Source organism: Pelodiscus sinensis, chromosome 5, assembly GCF_052426305.1.
Source record: "Pelodiscus sinensis isolate ZL-2025 chromosome 5, ASM5242630v1, whole genome shotgun sequence".
Lineage (NCBI taxonomy): Eukaryota > Metazoa > Chordata > Testudines > Trionychidae > Pelodiscus > Pelodiscus sinensis.
The window spans coordinates 33222982-33241056 of record NC_143056.1 but is presented as its reverse complement, the minus strand read 5'-3'; the positions used below and the strand labels follow the sequence as shown (position 1 = coordinate 33241056).

Below are 18075 nucleotides of genomic sequence, written 5' to 3'. Positions count from 1 at the left end.
TAATGGTGAAAAATTCACTGACTTCATCAAAAATCAGGATTTTGCCCCTAGAGAATAACCATCCCACTATGGCCAGTAGATAATCTAGTCTGTTTTTTTTAAAACCATCCAGAAGAACAAAAAAAAACCCTAAAATGTAGTATTTATTAAATTCCACAGGAAATAGCCTGTAACAGTAATACTTTTTCCTAACTGCCCCTACCATTGCTAAAAAGCCAGGTGTCATCATGATCTTCCTTTCAAATGAGTAGATGAATGAAGGCAAAACCAAAGTTTTGCCATCATGGACCTAGCTAGTTTCCTGCAGGAATCAAAGGTTGTTGATGTAACTAAACAAAATTGTTCTTTTTAAAATTAGGTAGAAAGTTCAAACATTTGAAGCAGTTGCCTCCTCTGAGTTCCTAAAAAAAAAAACTGGAACAGCACATATTTCTGCCAATAGCCTAAATTAGAACAAACTATGTCATCATTAAGAGAACAAGAATGACGATACTGGGTCAGACCAAAAATCCATTTAGCCTAGTAGTCTGTCTTCCAACAGTAGCCAATGCCAGGTGCTTCAAAGAGTGATCCATTCCCAGTCATCCAGTCCCAGCACCTGGCACAGAGAGGCTTTAAGAACACCCACAACAAGGAGTTGCATCTTGGCTAATAGCTATTGAAGGATGTTCATGATGTTGTTGAATTCTTTTTTTAAGCCAGTCACAATTTTGGTCCTCACAAAATAAAGGAAAGTGACTAGTCAACTACCCGATATGCATAAGTTTATTGGATTGTCAAGTAGTCACTCGACAGTCGCTCCACTCCCCCTGCCCCTTGCTGCTGCTATCAGAGAGAAGCAGTGGGCGGGAGGGCCAGGAACCAGTAATGGAGTAATCCAGTTCCCCCCAGCACCATCTCTGCGGGGCACAGAGGAGGCAGAAGCATCCCTACTGCTGTACCTCTCTCTATGAAATATACAAGAGCCACCGCCACTCTTGTACATTTCAAAGGGATAGCTCGTGCAGCAGGATAGGGAGCGTCCTCCTTATTGACGAATCGAGTAGTCAATGAAAATTACAACTACTCAATTAGTTAATTAATTGAAACGTAGCATCCCTATCACAAAAGTCCTTCAATAAGTTCCTCAGGTTGACTCTGCACTTTTTCCACACTTATGCTTCCCTTTTTTTGTTTTAAACCTGCTGCCTATTAATTGCATTAGGTAACCTCTTGGTTCTTGTATTATGTAAAGTAAATCACACTTTCTTATCACTTTCTCCACACCATTAACAATTTTATAGACCACCATCATATGTCCCCTTCATCATCTCTTTCAAGCTGAAAAGTCCCAATCTTTTTTAATTTCTCTTCATATGGAAGATGTTCCATATCCTTAATAAATTTGTTTTCCCTTCTCCACACCTTTCCCAATTCTAATTCTAATCTATTGTAAGAGTGTTGACATATCAGAAAAGTACCAGACTTCTATAAAAGGTGTGTAATCACTCTATTTTGTGTGTGCCATGTTAAAAGCTGGCTAACTGATAGGTCTCAAAATGTAAATATGAGCTAGGGATGTAAAAGTTTAACCAGTAACAATAAGCATTAGCTTTTTGGTTTCTGTTATGGTTAAACTCTGCCCTGCAGGCATGCACTGGCTCCCTGCTTGGCTCCCAGAGAACTGACTGGACTGGGGGCTTTGCAGTATGAGGCTTATACTGCAGAGCCTGTAGAGTGAGAGGACAGCCAAGCTCCCTAAGAGCAGTGGGGGAACCCCTCCACCATCCTTTTCTCCCTAGTTCCTCCTGGCTGTACAACCCAAAAAAAACAGTTAATTGTGTAACTGCTATGATTTTTAACAGTTACAAGTTACTGTTCTTAAAACTTTTTACATCCTGAATATGAACAGGGAATCATCATTAGTGAGAGCCCTGCAAATCCATGGATATCCGCTTTATATCCATGGATGTGGATATCCACAGCTCATTTCTGCAGATACAAATGTAGATAAAAATTGTGTGTCCACACAAGTCTGTAACAGGAAGGTGCCCCAAATTTTCGGGTGCCCTACATACCTGTGTATGCTGCATGTGCCAAGGGCTCACCTGTAGGATGAACGTGTCCCAGTACTTCTCTTTGCAATAACTTTTTTTAGGTACAATGGTTCAACAGATCAAGCACTGTTCAGCCAAATTTTGAAAAGAAAAAAAAGTCAACTATTTATAACAATAATGGTTTGGGGGTCCCTGAGATGCCTTCTGAAATGCTGAGTTACCATCGAGTCAGTTTATTCTGCCAGCATGAGGACCCTTAAATACTGTCTTTTTGAGCTTGGCACTAATGCCTCCTGCAGCAAAGCTCACAGGAAGAGCCACCACTGCTGCAGAAGTACGGACACCGAGCAGATTCAGTTTAAGGGACTTGCTGGAGGACTTTGTACCCCAAGGGGAGGCATCTAACTCAAAATAATATGAAGTGCGCTTCCCTCATCAACATCAAACACAACATACACAAACCTCTCATGCCCTCCCAATAGAAATTACATAAGCTGCTTTATAATATAAACCAGAAGTAAGTTACTATAAAAAGGTGTATTTTATGTGGTTAAAGAGGTAGCAACCAAAACAAAGCAGATTAAGAAAAAATACAGAACGTGCAATCTAAGCTAGGTTCACTCAAGAAACTATAAGAAGAAATATTATTACAGCTAATAATATCTCACATTAGACATAATATCAGATAGAGCCCTTCACAGGCCAGATACCTTTTTAGCTTACATCCAGCAGTTCTCCCCCTCCCTCAAGTTACAGTCCTTTTGTTTCCAGATGTCTTCAAGTATCAATTTGGGAGTAGGGAAACGGAGATGAAGCAAGCTACAGACCATCATTGTTTTCCTTCCCTGCCTTATACAGTATTTCCATAAGATGGGAAACTCTCTTAGATTCACGATCACCTGCTCTCTGGAACAGTTCAGAGGACCAAGAAGTTGGTTAATATCACGTCACCAGATCATCTGACTCCACTGTCCATGAGTCAGTAGCATTACGGGAAGTCCACAAGAAAGCCAAGCCTATTAACATACCCTTGTACTAGCTGATGAGCCATCAAGCCCTGTCTGGCTTTCTACTGTAGTCCCTTATCTTTGAAAAATCATGAAAGTCAGTACAGATACCAGAAAGTTGGAAAAGAGCAAATATAGTGCCCATCTATAAAAAAAGGAAATAAAAACAACCCAGAAACTACAGACCAGTCAGTTTAACTTCTGTGCCAGGGAAGATAATGGAGCAAGTAATGAAGGAATTAATCTGCAAACATCTGGAAGATAATCAGGTGATAGGTAACAGCCAGCATGGATTTGTAAAGAACAAATCATGTCAAACCAATCTTTGATATGATAACACTCCTGTGGATAAGGCAAAAGCGGTGGATGTGATACCTAGACTTTACTAATGTGTTTAATACGGTATCAGACAATCTTCTTATCAATAAACTAGGGAAATACAACCCAGATGGGGCTACTATAATGTGGGTGCATAACTGGCTGGATAACTGTTCTCAGAGAGTAGTTATTAATGGTTCATAATCATGCTGGAAGGGCATAACAAGTGGGGTTCCATAGGGGTCTGTTTTGGGACCAGTTCTGTTCAATATCTTCAACTATTTAGATATTGGCATAGAGAGTATGCTCATTAAGTTTGTAGATGATACCAAGCTGGGAGGGATTACAGGTGCTTTGGAGGATAGGGTCATAATTCAAAATGATTTGGACAAACTAGAGAAATGGTCTGAGGTAAATAGGATGAAGTTTTATGAAGACAAATGCAAAGTACTCCACTTAGGAAGGATCAGTCAGTCTCACACATACAGAATGGGAAGCGACTGTCTAGGAAGAAGTACTGCAGAAAGGGATCTAGGGGTCAAGTAGACCACAAGTTAAATATGAGTTAACAGTATGATGCTGTCGAAAAAAAAACAAACATAATTCTGGGATGCACTAACAGGTGTCTCTCTCACAACACTCGAGAAGTCATTCTTCCAATCTATGCTACGCTGCTTAGGCTTCAATTGGAGTATTGCGTCCAGTTCTGGTCACCACATTTCAAGAATGATGTGGAGATATTGGAAAAGGTCCAGAGAAGAGCAACGAAAATGATTAAAGGTCTTGAAAACGTGACCTATGAAGGAAGACTGAAAGAATTGGGCTTGTTTACGTTAGTAAAGATAAGACTGAGAGGGAACATGATACTTGAAAACAGCTATCTAAAAGGGTGTTACAAGGAGGAAGGAGAAAAATTGTTCTCCTTGGCCTCTGATGAAAGGACAAGAAGCAACGGGCTTCAACTGCAGCAAGGATGATTTAGGTTGGACATAAGGAAAAGCATCCTAACTGTCAGGGTGGTTGAACACTCGAATAAATTGCCTATGGAGGTTGTGGAATCTCCATCACTGGAGATATTTAAGAGCAGGTTAGACCGACATCTATCAGTGATGATTTATATGGTACTTGGCCCTGCCCTGAGGGCAGGGGACTGGACTTGATGACTAGAGATGTTAACTTTGAAGTAACTGACTAATCAAACAGTCAATGCATTTTGCATCGACTTTCGATTAGGCAATATGGTGCCTCCGGGCTCCAAGCAGCCCTGTTGCTTTGCAACACTGTGGGGAGCATGGCGTCAGGCTCCTCAGGGCATTTCAAAGCATCAGCCTGTGTGCAGGGCAGGGACTGCCCGAGGCTGCTCTTCGTGTGGCTGACTGAGTCTCCACCTGGGACAGAAGGAAGCTGCTACCAGTGCCCTAGGTTTGCAGGAAGTGAGGTGCTGGGGATAGGACAGTGACATGTGGGGGGGGGGGGGGGGAGAGGCAGAGCACTGGGGGCACAGGATGCTCTAAGGGGCAAAAGAGATGTGGGAGGGGGGAAAAAAAGAACTGTAGGGGGTCCCAATCCCAGGAGTAGCTGCTCTGGGCAGCTGCCATGCAGCCTATCAAGGCTATGTCTAAACGACATCCCTCTTTCGAAAGAGGGTTGTAAATTAGGCAGATCGAAAGTGCAAATGAAGCAGGGATTTAAATATCCTGCGTTTCATTTGCATAATCGCATCATAGCGTTCTTTCAAAAAAGGGCATTTCAAAAGTGACACAGGTCTTTCAAACACACACACACACACACACACACCCTTACCCTTTTTCAAAATATCCTGTACTCAAAAAAATGAAGTAGCATGTCTTTGTCCATGGACACACAGATGTTAGTAATAAGTTTCAGACACCATAAAGGACTTTGAAAAGCTTGAATTAGAAATTAAAAGACAGCTCTACAATTTATTAAATGCTTTTTTTAATTAGTATTCCATATATGTACATGCTACACCCTCTAAGCCATATCAATTCACTGCCTACCAAAAAAACAAAAACAAAAAAAACCAGTGGGTTAAAGGAAATTGAAGTTCATCAACAAATTAAAATATTGATTTCTAGACTATCTGAAGAGACCTTTCAGCTTGGGATGTTAAATATAGGTTAAATGAATCGTCGATTAACCTCATGAATTATCATCGGTTACTCAACTATACTATAGTTTCCAGAGGTGAGGCTGGCAACTAGTGCACTCTGGCCCACTCCTGAGGAGCTTCCTTCCACTTCACACTGCTGCCTCTATATCAGAGGCAGCAGCACAAGGTGCCAGGCAGAAGCCAGTCCGTGAGGGGAGCCAGTTTAAAAAAAAAAAAAAAAAAAAAAAAAAAAAAACACACACCCACACAGCTCCTCTCTCAGACCGGCTGCCTGTCACGCCGCGCTGCTGCCTCTAATGTAGAGGCAGCAGTGCAGGGTGGTAGCAGCCCCTGTCCCAGCATGACCCAGAATTGAGCTGGGCTGCCTGCCCACCCGGCTCAGCCTAGTGCAAGCCGGGACAGAGCCGGGCTGCTGGCCAGCCTGCTAAAAAATGTAATTGGCAGGGAGGGGAAGAGAGAGAGAGAGTATGTAGTCTATAGCATTAACCTATAAGCTTTTCCTTATCAGTTATTCGACTACACTATTTCATCCCTACTTTCAGCTAGTCTATTCAGTCATAATCAGATCTTGTTAACCATTTTTTAAAAAGATCTTCACAGCAAGGAATCAAGGACTAACAAATAGATTAATTATATGGATCCCTTTTAGCCAATACATAATGTTTGTTTCCTTTTGGGGGTTACCAAATAAGAGGAGTCAGCTTCTGGAGAAATTCAAGAGATAGATATATTCTCATTGAAATTAATTATTTAATGCTTCACTAAAGAATTCAAGCGTTGGACAAAAAACAGAAAGGTGTTTTCGGAGACAAGGGAACATGGGTAATCTTTAAATGTTCAATCAAGAATTGGTGCTGTGTTCAATGTAGTGAGGCTTTGGTGCTCAAAGGCATCTCTTATATACTTCTATGGAAGTTCATTGTAATTCACCATAGTTAAGTATTTGTTAATGGACACTTAAAAAGTCTTTCTGTGCTCATACTTCAACCCCTAGACAACCCTGATGGCTTGTGCAGCCTGCTGTGCTCAAAATAGAACATTAGCCCCAAAGATTTGTTACAACTGAAATGTAAAACACAGCTGCACTTTGTTCATTACAACTCTCAAGGAATTAGTAAGAGAGATAGGTAGTGAACAAGAAAATAAAAAAAGGTTTCACAGAAAAGCTTGTTAATTGATTTTATTGACACCCTTCTTATTTCACAGGCCACTTCAAGTAACATCCTTTTATAAGTGTAACAGCACAGTTCCTCTTAGCCTTCTCTGCTGTCAATTAAGACCGTGCACAAATGGAACCTACCTATTGCCATATTTTAAAACCGAGTTAAAAAAGGAGACGTCACCAGAAAAACTGGTTCTTATAAATGTTGTGTGCACATCTAATTGGCCCCCAATCCACCAAAGTATAGGTTTAACTTTAAGCATGCAAGTAGTCAGGCATGTGTTAAGCACTTTGCTGGACCTGAACCACTGAGAGAAATAGTAGCTATTGAGGGCCCAATCCTGCAGACAATGGAACTTTCCAAAGGCAAAAGAACTCTGACAAAAGCCTCAAGCCATTTATATTGCTATTCCTGACCTTTAAAAAACTACTTGCCAATAGAGCATTGCACCTACACATCCTCTCTTAAGTAGCTATCTTCAATCACTACAACAAATATCAGCAGCTTGTTCCCAACTTTCCTGTATAGCAACTTCAACTCACAAGACCGTCTCAGCTTGCTCTCAACCCAAAGAATTAGAAAGTTGCTGTCATGGCATGCCTCTTGGGTCTGTAGAAAGAGTTACAGGATGCAGATGACACACACACAGAATTTTGAGTTCTCTGGATATTTCACTAGGGATGTTAGATGTCAATTAATTGTATAATTGTGCAACTGCATCAAAATTTAGCAGTTACACAACTATTCAATAGCCCCTGAGAGCAGGGCTGGCAGCTAGTGGATTCCCAGACCTACTCCTGGGGAACCCCCTACCACTTCATGCTACTGTTGCTGCTGCTGCCTCTCTACCAGAGGCAGCAGTGCGAGGCAGCAGAGAGGAGCCAGTCTGTGTGGGGAGCTGGTTTTCAAACTGGCTCCCACATCCCACCACATACTACTGCCTCTGATACAAAGGCAGCAGTGCAGGGCAGCAGCATTTACCAGTGGGGGACCGACCTCCCTGAGGGTAAAGGTTGTACTGGCATCCCATGGAGCAGCCCTCCTCTCCCCCCCCACACACACGGGGGGAGGGAAGAGAAGGGGCAGTGGCTCTCCCTCCCCTCCCACCACAGCCTCTGTGAGAAGCAGCAAGTGGGGGGTGGGGAAGAAGAGAGAGCTCCACAGAGCCGCCACGTATGTAGAGCCAGCTTAAAAGCCAACTCCCCATTCAAATCAGCTCCTGCCTGCCCCCTGCTCCCATCGTATTGGTGCCTCTGACAGACAGGCAGCAGCACGGGAGGGCAAGCAGCTCCACAGGAGTGATATGCACAAGCAGTTTGCTTGAAAGCCAGCTTCCCTCATATACTGGCTCCCGCCTGCTCCCCCATCCTCTGCACTGCTACCTCAGGGAGGGGAGGGGGGGGAAGAGAAACGTGGCTCTGCAGGATCTGATATTAAAAGTCAGCTCTCCATGGGTACCGTCTCTCGTCTCTTTACGCCTTTCCCCTCCCCCGCTGCCTCTGTATCAGAAGCAGCGGGAGGGGGTGCATGTATTCAACAGTATTAACTGATAAGCCCAACCTTACTGGTTAATTGTTTCGTTGACTACACACTGACTTCCCTATATTTCATTACTATTACAGGTGGAACCTTTCTAGTCCGGCACCGTCGTAGCCTGACCAGTGCCAAACCACAGGAGGTCAATGTTGTCTAGCAGCATTTCAACGTTTCCACTGCTTACAGGGCTTTTAGAAGACATTTAGGTGTAAATTAGGGTTAAATAACTGCACAGAACACTGAAAGCCAGAACTCATGGCCATAAACAAACTTTATGGGACTGTAGGAAATTTGGCCACACTCATGATAAGTGGACACAGAATCATAGAATACTAGGACTGGACGAGACCTCGGCAGGTCATCGAGACCAGTCCCCTGCCCTCATGGCAGGACCAGATACTGTCTAGACCATCCCTAATAGACATTTATCTAACCTACTCTTAAATATCTCCAGAGATGGGGATTCCACAACCTTCCTAGGCAATTTATTCCAGTGTTTGACCACCCTGACAGTTAGGAACTTTTTCCTAATGTCCAGCGTAAACCTCCCTTGCTGAAGTTTAAGCCCATTGCTTCTTGTTCTATCCTCAGAGGCCAAGATGAACAGGTTTTCTCCCTCCTCCTTGTGACACCCTTTTAGATATCTGAAAACTGCTATCATGTCCCCCCTCAATCTTCTCTTTTCTAAACTAAACTAACCCAATTCCTTCAGCCTTCCCTCATAGGTCATGCTCTCTAGGCCTTTAATCATTCTCATTGCTCTTCTCTGGATCCTCTCCAATTTTTCCACATCTGGAATGCGGTGCCCAGAACTGGACACAAAACCCCAACTGAGGCCTAACCAGCGCAGAGTAGAGCGGAAGAATGACTTCTCATATCTTGCTCACAACACACCTGTTAATGCATCCCAGAATCATGTTTGCTTTCTTTGCAACAGCATCACACTGCTGATTCATATTTAACTTGTGGTCCACTATAACCCCTAGATCCCTTTCTGCCGTACTCCTTCCCAGACCGTCACTTCCCATTCTGTATGTGTGAAACGGATTGTTCCTTCCTAAGTGGAGCACTTTGCATTTGTCTTTATTAACTTCATCCTATTTATCTCAGACTATTTCTCCAATTTGGCCAGGTCATTTTAAATTATGCCCGTATCTTCCAAATTAGTCGCAATCCCTCCCAGCTTGGTATTATCTGCAAACTTAATAAGCGTACTTTCTATATCAATCTCTAAATCGTTGATGAAGATATTGAACAGAGCCGGTCCCAAAACAGACCCCTGCGGAACCCTACTTGTTATGCCTTTCCAGCAGGATTGTGAACCATTAATAACTACTCTCTGAGTACGGTTAACCAGCCAGTTATGTACCCACCTTATAGTAGCCCCATCTAAGTTGTATTTACCTAGTTTATTGATAAGAATATCATGCGAGACTGTATCAAACACCTTACTAAAGTCTAGGTATACCACATCCACCGCTTCTCCCTTATCCCCAAGGCTCGTTATCCTATTAAAGAAAGCTATCAGATTGGTTTGACATGATTTGTTCTTTACAAATCCATGCTGGCTGTTCCCTATCACCTTGCCACTTTCCAAGTGTTTACAGATGATTTCTTTAATTACTTGCTCCATTATATTCCCTGGCACAGAAGTTAAACTAACTGGTCTGTAGTTTCCTGGGTTGTTCTTATTTCCCTTTTTATAGATAGGCACTATATTTGCCCTTTTCCAGTCCTCTGGAATCTCTCCTGTCTCCCATGATTTTCCAAAGATGATAGAGGAGGTATCTGAGCCTCTAGCTATCAGCTCCTTGAGTATTCTAGGATGCATTTCATCAGGCCCTGGTGACTTGCAGGCATTAACTTTTCTAGGTGATTTTTAATTTGTTCTTTTTTTATTTTACCTTCTAAAATTACCCCCTTTCCACTAGCATTCACTATATTAGGCATTCCTACTCACTTTTCGGTAAAGACCAAAACAAAGAAGTCATTGAGCATCTCTGCCATTTCCAAGTTTCCTGTTACTGTTTCTCCCTCTTCATTGACCAGTGGGCCTACCCTCTCCTTGGTCTTCCTCTTGCTTCTAATGTATTTATAAAACATCTTCTTGTTTCCCTTTATTCCCATAGCTAGTTTGAGCTTATTCTGTGCCTTTGCCTTTCTAATCTTGCCCCTTCATTCCTGTGCTGTTTGCCTATATTCATCCTTTGTAATTTGTCCTACTGTAATTTGTAATCTGGCTAACTAAAATCATGACAGACCATGGATGTTCCTGAACCAGAAAAGTTCAATTTATAGTGACATACTGACAACATGTTTGGAGCTGTACAAGAAACAACAAACCATTCTGATTCACAACGCATGTTCTACCAACTCAGATCCACAATTTCCAGTGAAGGGTTATTTAATTAACCAGTTAGTTAACAGGTTAAATACAATTAGAGGAGTCCGCTAACTGATTAAACAGGGGCAGCCCCCCGACCACTGTGGTCAATCTGGAGCAGTCTCTGTGGTGGATAAGGGCTGATGCGGGCAAGCACAGATGTTTCTGCTTCCGTGTGGAGCTACCACTTCCAGCCTATATTAGCTGGGAGCCAGCAGCCTCTCTCTCACAGGAGCCTGCTGGTGCCAGAACAACCCTCCACCCATGGTGGGTCAGCAGTTGCTCCGCAGATACCAGCTAACCAGTGAACTGTTAACATCCCTACTGGAAATCGAGAGACTAAAGAACTCACTCTTTACTTTAGCCTAGATATGGTTAAGAGGGGATATCATCATAATCTAAAGTACCTACACTGGAAGATTTCTAGCAGTAAAGAACTCTTTAATCTAGCACACTAAAGCATAATAAAATCCAGTGGCTTGAAAAGGAAACTAAAAAAATATGTATGCCTAGTTTTTAACCTAACTTCCAAGTAATTTCAATTGTAACAACTTAACTAGAGATGTGATAGATTCTTGATCAATTGATATTTTTAAAATCAGGACGGGAAGTCTCTCTAAAAAGGTATATGCTCTTTCTCAACCAGAAGATATGGATTTAATGCAGGAACTGCTAAAATTCTATGGCTTGAGTTATTCTGGTCAGATAAAGCAATCATGGGCCAAGAAAAACTATTATGAATCCTAGCAGAGTGCCAAAGATCTCCCTATTAAAAATTCTCTCCTAAGTAATGCAGAAAATGTTGGAGAACGTGCATTCGCAGATTGGTTTAAGACAGTTTATTCAGCCTCCCCATTCTAGCTAAGGTCTTATCCCTATAAGTGGCGTTTTACCTGTCAAAGATCAGGGTATTAAGTAGGGATGTAAAATCCCATGTAACTGATTAAGCAGTTCAATTTAAAGTTTACTTCACATTTAATCCCATGGTCAGGCTGGAGTAGCCCACCATTGCAGGCAGGGCCCACCACGGACAGGGGCTGCTCTGGACGCTAGATGGTCTTGGATTTGTTTGCTGTAGACAGACCCTTTAGCAAGCATTTCCCCATTCTCATACAGAGAATCCAGGAGAGTCACAAAAAAGGTGCCCTGCTACTAGGATGAGCCATCTAAGAAGCAGAAAACCCTGTCAGGCGGATATCTTAATAGCAGAAAGGACTACGGGAATGGCACTAAACTTTTATGATTGGGTGTCACTTAAATGTCACTTGGATTAAAAAAGAAATTCTCATTAATTTACAACAGAAAATGATAAAAAAAATCTTAAATGATAGACATCTTTTCCCCTTATTTACTAAAAAGACAGTAATGAATAAGCACATTCCTGGGGTGTTTTTTTGGAAATTGAAAAGCACATATAAGCATACTATAGCTAGGATATTGCCAGCTATGTTTCAGCAAAGGGTGTATACCTGTGCTCAATACATAAATATTAGGGAGGAAAAAACAGGGGTTAAAAGGAAAAAAGTGCTGCAGACCTTTAACAAAAGCAGCACTAGTGGGCGCAGCTATAATTACAGCAAGCCTACATAATGCGTCTGAACTAGCTTAGCCCTTTCCCTGAAAGCAGAGGAGCTGCCACATCAGTAACTCCGTTGCTAAGGTAACTGCTTACTTTCCATATCAACTGCAAACTCGTTGCTATGGAGACACATATACAAGAAAAATTCCTTTCTATAGCCAAGGACCAGATGGTAGGGAAGTCGGAAAAGTCATGGGCTAACGGATTGTACTAAATGGGGCATACACTACAGGGCATTTAAATCTGAACATTCACAATAGGATTAATCTGAAACACTGAATTCATAGGTCTAGCAGTATAAACAAAGCCAGGGAACTCCTTCTTATACTTAAGATCATGTAATATTTTATATGCACTGGTAGACTATTACATTGTTAAAATTCTAACTCCAATAATAGGTTTTGCACTACAAAGTGCTAGTGTTCTCTCGCTTTGCCCATCCCAGATAATCATCCTGGGGGAAAAAATCCCAGCTTTTATGGATCTAGAAAGTGTCTATTGGTTAAGACAATGTCGTATTATTAATGTAAAGATATTAGACAATAATGGCAATATTTGAACATTTGTACTGATGTTAAATATCAATTAATTGAATAATCAATTAATCTCATACATTCTTATCAGCTACTCAACTATTTTATAGTCCCAAAGGTTGAGGTTGGCAGCGAGTGCACTCCGTCCCCACTCCCGAAGAACCCCTGCCACCTCACACTGTATCAGAAGCAGCAGCACAGGGTGTCAGGCAGTAGATAGTCTGGTTTAAAAACCAGCTCCCCCTCACATACAGGCTGCCTCTCACCCGTGGCAGCAGCCCTTGTCCGGGGGATGGTGCGGGCTGAGTTCCCGGGCCTGGCACAAGCTGGAACTGAGCAGGGCTGCCTGCTCGCCTGACTCCCAATACACTTTAAATGCAGAGCCACAGAGGACTGAGCTGGGCTGATACCCAGCCTGTTGACAAATGTCCTGGTTGGGGGGGGGGGGGGGGTAAACGTGTGTATTCTGTACTCTACAGCATTAACCGAAAAGCTTTTGCTTATCAGTTAATCGCTTAATCAACTACATTACATCCCTAAGTTGTACTGTATCATGGAAATTTTGTTCTTTTCCTCCATACAAAAAAGTCAGTGAGACAATTTCAGAACTTTGAAAAAAAGATGGAGAGATGCCATTTGTAGATCTTGTTTTTCTGTGGCACAGAGCATACCATGTAAGAGTCAAGCATTCTCCTTATGCACATACAGTCAATTAAGTACATGCAGAGGGTTGCCACAAAATGCACAAGACATTAAAACTGAAGGGTTCAGATGAATTCCTCTCACTGTGGCATAAGGTACCATATTAAAAAAAAAAAAAAAAAGTCTAGTTTCCACAATTAGTTGCTCCAAAGTCTCCCTCTGACAGCTATGTAAATGCAAATCAACAGGTAAAAGTTAGTGAAATTAGCCAGAAACATAATTTTTAACCAGTTCTAGTCATGTTATATTTCAGTCTAGATAACACAGAGCTTTGTAACTGGAAAAAGAGGAAGCACACAACCCAAATCTAGCAGCCTGTGATATGCAAGTTATTAAGGTCCGACCTAGTGATCTTCTCATGGGAAGTAAAGAAGGTGTATGGGGAAGGAAAAATAAAATAAAATAAAATAAATCACACAGGTATGTGTTCCATTCTTATTTTTTACTGTTATCTTTCCTTCACCTTACACTTCTGTACATCCTACCCATATCTTTTGTTGTTTATCATATGTGCCTCTTGGCTTTTCTACTTGCCTGGAGAACATTTACTCCAATGGCACTATATTAAATAATATGAAATATAAAAGACCCCCAATGTTTTGCTGCAGCAAATGAAAGTGTGAATGCTGCTTTGTCAGCAGGAGCACTCTCCTGGGCAACCTTTGTTGAAGGGTGAAAGTATTTTGTAGACCCGGGGGCCTAGGGTTGCCAGATGGTTTAACCAAAAATATCGAACAACCCTCCCCACCGTCCCCCCCCCCAAAAAAAAAAACATGCATGGGGGAAAAAATTCTGTTGAGAAAAAAAGGGGAGACCAAAATTGTTGGGGGAGGGGAGGGAAAAAGGACCCCAAGAGCTAAGCAAAAATAAAAAATAAAAAAAGCATGGCCCCTTTAAGAAATGCTTTTGAGGATTTTAGGCCCTAACAGGCTGCCAGTGGCCATCTGCCATCTTGTCTTCCTGCTCCAGGCCAGCTCCCCTGAGGAACCCGGTAAGCACCCAGTATTTTAACTTCCTGGATGGGGGAAAAAATAATCAGAAATATCAGAAAATACCAGACATTTTAGGTGTCCAGTAGTTTCTGATTTTTTTTTTAAACCAGACAGAAGGCGAAAATACCAGACTGTCAGGGTCAATACCAGACACCTGTCAACCCTAGATCCAGCCGCCAAGCCTCAGGGCTCCCACCTCTGGTCTCCCAACATTGGGGAGCCTGTGCTAGTGCTCTACCCCTCACCCCACCAACTCCCCCATGGGGCTGCAGCAAACAAAATCTAGTAGCCTGCCCTCCCTCACAGGCTCTGGTGTGTGAGGGGATTGTGGGAAGAGTCTCTCTCCTCAGTCAGAGGACCCCATCAGTGAGGATTTGTTTTTATTTTTTTATTTTTTTGCTTCTCACTTATGTGCAGCCCCCCCAACTGATTTTTTTTCTGCAGGTCAACAGCCCCCAACCTAAAAAAAGGTTCCCCACCTCTGTTCTAGACAAACAATGTTCGCACAAACGGACTTATCAACAGGGCTGTATCAACACAGCCTTGTTGCCAAAGCTGTGTGGTGTAGACATACTCTAATATTCTGAAAAGATTCAAACAAGAATTAACTGTTCACCAGAACTTTCAAAAAACCAAAAACCGAAACAAATTTTAGCACTGGAGAACATGGCCATGAAAGAAAAATCGCCTAGCTTCCCACAATGTGTCACTGCACACCCACTAGCAAATGGGTTCAATTCCAAAAACTGAAATAAACACAAAAACATGCTGAGCATATTTTGGAACTTGTCTTAAGATTCCAGGATGTGTCATCTGCTAACCTACATTTCTACACAAAAGCAACAAGTAAAATACATACACAAACCCAGCTACCTGCACACAGTCTTTTACTGCAAAGTATTATCTTGAATTAATGGGAGTTTTGTGATCTTAAAAAAAAGATTTAGTCTGTTTTTACTATCTGACTTCTGAACAGATCTTTTACAAGATATCCAGCTAGCTATTATAAGACACACAACATATAAAGCCTACTTCTTCCGCCAAACTAGTTAATAGTTATATACTAAAGCAACTGAAAATAGTAAATGTCATGGAAGCTGAGTGCAAAACGCCAGCACTCTTGCCCATAGGAAGAGGAGAGAAATTCAGGAGGTTATTTAGGTGACCTTACACATTGTACACTTTAAATGGGCACTGGGGATTTCACCAATATTATTGTTACTACCATCAGGAGAAGTGGATGTTATGATGAACTGGGAAGGGGACAGATATTTATACAATTTTGACAGCTCATTTTCTCAAGAAGAGATCATAACCTCGTCTCCTTATTTATTTTAATCAGGATTTTTAAAACACTCATCACTTTAGCAATGAACATGGTACTGCCACTGTGATCATGATCACCAATTTTAGTTGGTCAGTTTTCCAGTGTTATGCATACTGCAAGAGGAACCCCAATTTCCCTGTTTTCCTATAGAAGATTGATTACTTTGTGGTATTACTTATGGTCCCAAAAGAGTGCTGGATGCTTGACATACAGAGACACTGTAATCTAAACAGGTAAATTTGAAAACAAAATAATAGGGGTGGAACAAAAAGCAAATGGGAATGCTAAGCACACATGTAGTTTGTTCCAAGTTTTTGTTTTGTCTTATTAAATCTACATTGTTAGCTTGTGGTAGTCAGGAGTGTGATTTATAGGCCACAATAAGGAATGGTATTGTATGTTCTCTGTTTTATATTTTCACTTTCAAATAGAAAGTTACAACTCTAAGGCTATGCCTACACAGCAGTGTAATTTCGGAATAACTAATGTTATTCCGAAATAACACAGTCCACATCTACACACAAGCAGTTATTTCGACAATGTTGAGCTGGAGGAATTCTTACTCTGACTCCAGTAACCCTCATCATACACGAAGTAAGGGAATATGGGGGAAGAGTGATCGCTTTCGAAATAACCGTGTAGACTGCACCAAAGGTGAAACAAGCTACTAGCATAGCTCAAGTTATATAGCTTATTTCAAGTTCAGCCCTGCTGTGTAGACATGCCCTCAGTGAAATGAGGCCCTGTTCAGAAACTAGAGCCAATTTTAATCGTATGATCATATATAGCAGCTACTAATTTATCAAATGTGGCATTTACAAATCAGACCAAACTATCTGAAAAGGTGAATGCTAGGAAACCAATTAAAAAGTTTAAAAAACCCACACAAATAAAGCTTCAGAGGCGTAGCCGAGTTAGTCTGTATCTGGACAAAACTTAAAAAACAATTAATAGTCTAGCAGCACCTTAAAGGCTAACAAAACATGTAGATGGTATCGTGAGCTTTCATGGGTATTGAAAATACAGTATTGAAAATTGAAATACTCCAGTCATCTGAAGAAGTGGATTGTACCCACAAAAGCTCATAATACCATCAACATGTTTTTTTAGTCTTTAGGGTGCTGCTACACACAAATAAAGTTTTGAAATCTAACCAAAAAGTTGTTTATGCCTACCTATGCAATCTCTGGAACATTATTAATTCCACTTAATAATTACATCAGCTTCAGTTTTTCAGAATTCGCATCAGATCTCACCTAGTCTAGTTTTAGAGCTACCAGTTTATGTTGCCAACAGAGCAACTGCTACATCCAAATGAAGAAACACAAATCTGAATAAACTGGTATTTTTTCCAAATAGAAGAGTGTGTCCACTATATAGATATATTCTCTAATCCTGTGTCATTTGACCTGCCATTTATTTCACCAACCTGTTAGAATTAGAGAGCAAAGAGGAGAAATGGCAGTTTGCCAATTCTGGTGGCATATTCTCTGCTATAGGTAGAAGGGTCCTATCACTTTAAAAGGCTGTATCCATTTGAAATTGGACAACTATTCCCTTTAATTAACAAATTTATGTATACAAATTATGCAGGAGCAATAATGCCCCCAAAACACTTTCCCTTCCTCTCTCCCAGTCTGTTTCTTCAGATGAAACGTAAAAAATTCAAACAGCACAACCAAGTAACACAGCAGTAGTGAAGATCTGGATGTTAAAGGTCTGCTTTTCATACTCATGTCACCTCACAAGAGACCTCTTGTCATCAACAAGGCTGCAGGAGCATAAGAGAGCTAACAATCACTGTGGACCACAGAAGTTACAGAGTGGGACCCAGACATCCCAGTGCCACAACTTTCTCCTTGGCAGCTGGCACACTTAGGACCTCTCAGAGGAGATTCTCTTAAGCACATCTGAGACCAAGCAGGTTAAGTGCACAAGATGCTCACCACCAGAGCTCTGAACTTTTAAGTCTTTACAAGTAACAAAGTTCCCTCAAATTGCAACTCTGATAAGAGAAAGGGGATGGAATCTTATTCATGGCATTCCCTCTCACCACACATTTGTATAAGCCAAGCAGAGTGCTGCACACTATTTATAGTATGATTACATGCGTCTTGTATAGCTGGAAACCATTAGCACAGCATGATAACTAAAAACAATATTTAACCACTATGCATGAAGACACCAGCTGGAAAAAAAACCCAAGAGAACTTTCTTACAGATGTCTAGACAATGAATTTAATAAAGTCAGAACGAGCCATCCTAGAGTAATGCTGGCTTTGCGAATGTAATGAACTGAAATTATCAGAGATAGTTCTGCAAACTACATTTGATTATAGTGAATATATTTTAAGACAAACGGATG

At 41.4% G+C, this 18075-nt stretch overlaps 1 protein-coding gene and 1 long non-coding RNA gene across 6 annotated transcripts in view; one reads left to right on the top strand and one right to left on the bottom strand.

Annotated features, from left to right (window-relative positions):
* FOXN3 (forkhead box N3) overlaps window positions 1-18075 on the bottom strand; it is a 339469-nt gene that overhangs the window by 181161 nt on the left and 140233 nt on the right. The gene's annotated exons all lie outside the window — the stretch shown is intronic.
* LOC142829094 (uncharacterized) overlaps window positions 1-18075 on the top strand; it is a 97151-nt gene that overhangs the window by 33075 nt on the left and 46001 nt on the right. The gene's annotated exons all lie outside the window — the stretch shown is intronic.